Here is a 6,057-nt window from a genome sequence, read left to right on the forward strand (position 1 = left end):
CCCAAAGGGACCACCTGTCTTTGTCTCCCAGCTCCCTGGGCCCCTGGCAGGAAGCTCTGGAGCCTTTATCTGTGCCAGGTGATTTACAGAGCGGGCAGCAGGTAAGGCGGCCGCAGCCCATTCCCCACCCCCACCCCGGGTCACGTGCATTTACTCGTCAACACAGACCAGACTCTGCCACCGGGGGGATGTCGGCCAAGAAAATGGACAAAATGTTGATGCTTATCTGCAAAGCTGAATGGCTTTTTATAATATCTCATTATATGAGGAGAAATTAGGTCAGCATCACCCAAAACGTAGGCTGCCTCTTCTGCTGTCCGATGGAGAGCGTTTAGAAGCAGCGCTTGACGTGCCAGGAGGCTCGAGAGCTTGGTGTCAGAAGCAATGAGGGTGAGTCAAAATGAAAAGAAAGCCTCGAATTCCAAGAAGATATTTTAAGCAAATGGAAGGCAGAGATCTTACTCCATCTGCTACAAATCAGAGGCTGTAAAGAAATCATCAGAAATGGGAGAATCTTAAGGAGATGAGGTCAGGGCTTTGGCTTTAGGGGACATCAGCCTGTTGAAACTCAAAGTTTCTAAAGGGAGTTTTTCTTTCTATTATATGACATCATTGATTTACAAAGCAAATCGACTTATATAAGCTGTGTCTTCCTGGGTACTCAATTTGATCTTTGTCTTTGGAGCTAAAAAGTAAATCATCTGGAAGCAGGAAACTGAGGGCAATGACATTTTGAGACTCACAAGTAATTGTTATCCCCTGGGCCAGGATACCTGAGGACTTTCTCCTTAACTCCTTATTCTAATAGAAATACCTTTAGTCCTTTCCCAGTTTTATTCTCTTCTTGCCTTTGCCAGGAGTTGCCACCTCCTATCCTAACAAAACGAGATTCTTAAAACTCAAGAGAAGTCTTAAGGAAATATCCCAACTCCTGCACTTAAGAGCAAAATATTCTCACATCTGCCTCACCTTTTTTTTCCCCTGAGTACCACAGTGGCACAAGTTCAGCTCTGAAAATCTGAACTATACCAAGATGATTTAAATATTTTCTCCTTAATTATTTTTAATAAACCAGACATCACTTGGCTGCCTCCTGTCTGTCTAACCTTTGTGGGGAGGTATGCATGGCTAACCTTTCCAGACTGGCTGTCCCCACTAACCTGAAGACCTTGGGGTTGTTTCCTGGAGCTCCTTGCCTTTGCCCGCTGGGGACTTCCGCATCCCTTCCCAGCCAGGGCGGGGTGTCTGGAGGAAGTGCTGGGGGGGGGGGGTCCCCGTGGGGTGATGCAGGCTGTCACCATGGGTCCTGCTCCGACAAGGCCTGGAGCCCTGGAAGCCGTGGCCTGAAGCCTCCTGGGCAGCTGAGGCGCCTCCGATTTCACTCTCTCAGGCAAATGGAATTGGAGACTGGTACGTCTTTGTTCTGCAGTTGGTCAGCACTTCCCCTGGGGATTTTTTCTGTCCTCCCTTGCCTCTTGATTCTGTGGCTTCCCAGCCTTTGTATCTGCCTGTCCCTGAAGCAGGCTGGGTGAGACCTGCTGCTCAGCAGCTGGATGAGCAGGCAGGCAGTGACCATGCCCAGAGTGGGACCCACCCTCGGGGTGGGCAGTGCTGGGGAATGGTAGGAGAGGGCTGACTGGCTGCAGACATTTGGTGGAAGAAGGAAGAGGTGGGTCCCCATGGTATTGGGGGTAGGAAGCCTAAGAAGAAGCAGTGGGATGTTCCCAGCTGATGGGTGATCCTGGCACTCTGGAACTCAAAAGCAGGTGAAGCTGTTCGTATCAGGGAAAGTGTCAGTCAACAACCAAGCTGAGACCCAGGCCAGTATGAAGGATAGAGAGATGGATGGACGGACGGATGGATGGATGGATGGATGGATGGATGGATGGATGGATGGATGGATGGATGAATGGATGGATGGATAAATGGATATTTGGAGTGACTGATGGATGGGTGAGTTGGTGAGCAGATGATGAGGTGGTGGGATAGTGGGTTGATGAGGCTAGAAAAGTAGGTAAAGACCAGATCCCAAAGCCTTTATAAGGAGTTTGAGCATAGCATGGGTGGGAAGCTACTTTAAGGGATTAAGCAGGAGTGACAAATGGAGTCCATACTTTTGGAGATTCCTTGGCTCCCTTGTAGATAACAGGCTGGTGGAGATCCAAGGCTGTAAGCAGGAAGACTAGGTGGAGAGCTGTTGCAGTGAGAGACCGAGGTCACCTGCAATTAGATGAGTGGAAATGGGCATGAGAAAGGTGAGCAGATTCCATAATTTTAGGAAACAAGACTATCAGGAATTAGTTTGAGTTGATTGGGCAGCTGGGGGGATGGCAGCACCTCCCAGAAAAGCAGGAGGCAAGGAAGAGGGTCAGGATTGGGAGGAGGTGGGAGGAGGGTGTGATGATCGAAACAGTCGCAGCCCCTGCAGGGCTTCGTGGTGCTCGTCTGTTTGCACAACAGTCTCTTCTCTGGACCCTGCAGGAGGCCCTATGCGTTATTCACTCTTCCATGCACCCCAGAACTTAGCGTGTGTGGGGGGGCACTTGATCAGGGATTGAATTTGTTGGACTCATGAGTGAACAGGGAGCTGAAATTAGACAATCTCTAAAGGCTGTACCTTCTCAGCTCTGCTGCTCCTAAGACGTAAACACACTGGAGAGGGTAGAGGGGCCGTGGGGAGCTGGCAAGTGGCAGGCTGCAGCTTTGGGGTGAGCTGGAGGAGGGGACAAAGCCCTGCGTCTGGCTCTATGCCTTGGGCTGGAATTTCGGCACCTTGCCCTCGCACTCCCATGTCCGCTCTCTACCCTGGACTCTGCTGGGGGACGTCCCTTTCTCATGACAAATGCCACAAACAATGAACGCTGCGCTACAGAGGAAGCCCGTGTGGATGGAGCGTGCTGCCTTCCTCTCCAGGAATAGGGTTTGGCAATAAACCAGACTCCCTATTACAACATGTCCTCAGGGAAGGAGGTCGCACGTCCCCAGGAGAGTCCCACAGCCTGCCAAGACGAGGGTGCTTGGGCTGGGTGGGCCTCCGAAGGGTGGGGGGCCAGAAGCGCCTTGTTTTCCTGGCAGTGACGTTTCCTTCCCAAACATTCCCCGGCCCCTCCCCGGCCGGCTGTGGGGTCAGCGAGGCCAGTGTGAGTCAAGGCGTCCTCTAGCTGGTCCCTCACTCTCTGAGCCCGGGGAGGTCATTTGAGTTGTTTGGATTCCTGCCTGGTCCACCAGCCCCAGAGTTCAAAAGTGAAGGGACATGGGGCGGGCCGCGGTGGCTCAGCGGGCAAAGTGCTTGCCTGCTATGCCGGAGGACCTCGGTTCGATTCCCGGCCCCAGCCCATGTAACAAAAACGGAGAAACAGAATACAATAAAAACAAGAAAATGTTTAAAAATGTCTCCCTTTCTTCCTTCCTTCCTTCCTTCTATCCTTCCTTCCTTCTCTCTAAAAAAAAAAAAAAAAAAAAAAAAAAAAGTGAAGGAACATGGCGGTCACCTCTGCAGACGTCCTGCCTTCTGCGGCCAAGGACCCGCTGTGGACAGTCCTCCCCAGCGTGCTCACAGGTTTCTAAGGAGCACAGGGTGGGGCTGCCCTCGCACCTGGAGGTGAGGTGGCCCGAGATGGAAGGGGGTGGGCCTGGGAGGGGCGTAGTGGGGTCAGACAGCTGGACGGGGCGCTGTGGGTGGTTGGTCCCGGGGTAGGGGGGGAGGCAGAGTGCTGCGGGTGGGCGGGTCTCGGGGTGGGTGGGAGGCAGTGTGCTGTGGGTGGGCGGGCAGAGGCGGGCTGGTGGCGGCGGTGAGCGCAGCTACCCCCTGGGCTTCCTGGTCAGTGGAAAGGGAACTTGGCGTCTTGGCTTCCGGAACTGACCTGAAGGGAGGCCAGGCTGGGAGTCAGTGCTGATGGGAGAAAGCTGGACCTTGGCGTTTCTTATGGTTATTCCAGCAAAACACGTGCTTCCCGCAACGCTTCCGAGCAGGGCAGCGAGCGCCACTGGGCTGCCGCCTACCCCACAGGGCAGCACCTGCCCGGCTCGCATGGGCTTGCTGGTGTCGGATGTTTGGTCAGAAGGAGTCCACCGGCTGTGCATTCGAGGAAACCCAGACACAAAGCTTTGGGATTTTTTTGTTTTGTTTTGATTTTTAACATTTTTTATTGTATAGTGTAACATATATACAAAGCAAAGAAATAAAAAAGCAATGGTTTTCAAAGCGCTCTTCAACAAGTAGTTATAGGTCAGATCCCAGAATTTGTCGTGGGCTACCATATGATCCTCATATTTTTCCTTCTGCCTGCTCCAGCACAGGGGAGGCTAGAGGGAATAAATATTTTTTTTTATCATCACAATCGACTTTTTTTCCTTCTTTTTTTGTGAAAAATGACATATATACAAAAAAGCTATGAATTTCCAAGCACAGTACCACAATTAGTTGTAGAACATATTTCAGACTTTGACATGGTTTACGATTCCACAATTTTAGGTTTTTACTTCTAGCTACTCTAAAATACTGGAGACTAAAAGAGTTATCAATTTAATGATTCGGCATTCATATTCATTTGTTAAATCCTATCTTCTCTATATAATTCCACCATCACCTTTGACCATTCCATCCCTCTCTTTAGGGGTGTTTGGGCTATGGCAATTCTAAATTTTTGATATTGGAAGGGTCTGTCACTAATGTGGGGTAGGGAGATGGAACTATCTGATGTTCTGGAGAGGCTGGGCCTTCTCGGTTTCAGGACTTATCTGGACCAGGGACCCATCTGGAGACTGTAGGTTTCTGGAAAGTTACTCTAGTGCCTGGAACCCTTGTGGAGTCTTATCTATTGCCCTAGGTGTTCTTTAGGATTGGCTGGAATGGTCCTTGTTGGAGGTTGGCAGGTTATGATAGGTAGCAAGGTCTACCTGAAGCTTCTAACTGAATAGTCTCTCGACTATTTGAACTCTCTTTGCCACTGATACTTTATTAGTTACACTTCTTTTCCCCCTTTTGATCAGGATGGAATTGTTGATCCCACAGTGCAAGGGCTGGATTCATCCCTGGGGGTCCTCTCCCATGCCGCCAGGGAGACTTTCACTCTTGGATGTCATGTCCCAGGTAGGGGGAAGGGCAATGATTTCACTTGCAGAGTTGGGCTTATAGAGACTGAGGCCACATCTTAGCAACAAAAGAGGTCCCCCAGAAGTGAGTCTTAGACATGCCTATAGGTAGTCTAAGCTTCTCCGCTATCTACGTAAGCTTCACAAGAATAAGCCTCATGATCAAGGGCATGGCCTATTGGGTGCCCCTGAAGTTTGACACAGTATCAGGGGATTCCCTGATGGTAAAGTTTAATAGTTCCATATGCTTTCTCTCATCCCTCAGGGGACTTTGCCAATACTCTCTGATTATCTGCTTAATATACTCTAGAATGTTTCCAGGCATTACAATAATCTATACAGGATTAAAGGACCTCTTTCTTATTCTGGGCTCCCTGTGTTTCAATTGTTCGAATGAGCTATACAGAGAGAGCTTGAATTAGATTGTGCACTACAGAAAATTTCAGTTCCAGACCAAATAAACCTTTCTTCCATTGGTCTCAAAGAGTATGTGTGGTTCTAAAGTATAGATACTGTCTTCCTTACTTCTGTGTTCTGAGTTACTTTAACCCTAACCTGTTTAGCTTCGTTCTTATCTCTAAATATCAGGTTATGTAAATAAAACAGCCTCTCAAAATCCAGAAATGATAATCACCACTCCAGACTTAATGTATCTGCTCTAAAACCTTACAATCTAGGCCCCTGTTTTCTTATAAGCATTTTCTAAAGGTGACCATGCCATTCTTGTTCTTTTGTTTCTGGCTTATTTTGTCTCACCAAATGTCCCGCGTGTTCATTCACATTATTGCATGCCTCATGACTCTGCTCCTTTTTGTAGCAGCACAACCTTCCTTCGTAAGTACACACCATCGTTCACCAATCTACAAAGCTTTGTTTTTGCACCTTTCTTATCTTGCTTCAAAGCAATTTTGATTTTCTTGATAAACTGTCTGTATAGATGTGTTGACATTGTTCAACTTCAAC

The sequence above is a fragment of the Tamandua tetradactyla genome, chromosome 13 (genome assembly GCF_023851605.1).
Source record: "Tamandua tetradactyla isolate mTamTet1 chromosome 13, mTamTet1.pri, whole genome shotgun sequence".
Classification (NCBI taxonomy): Eukaryota; Metazoa; Chordata; class Mammalia; order Pilosa; family Myrmecophagidae; genus Tamandua; species Tamandua tetradactyla.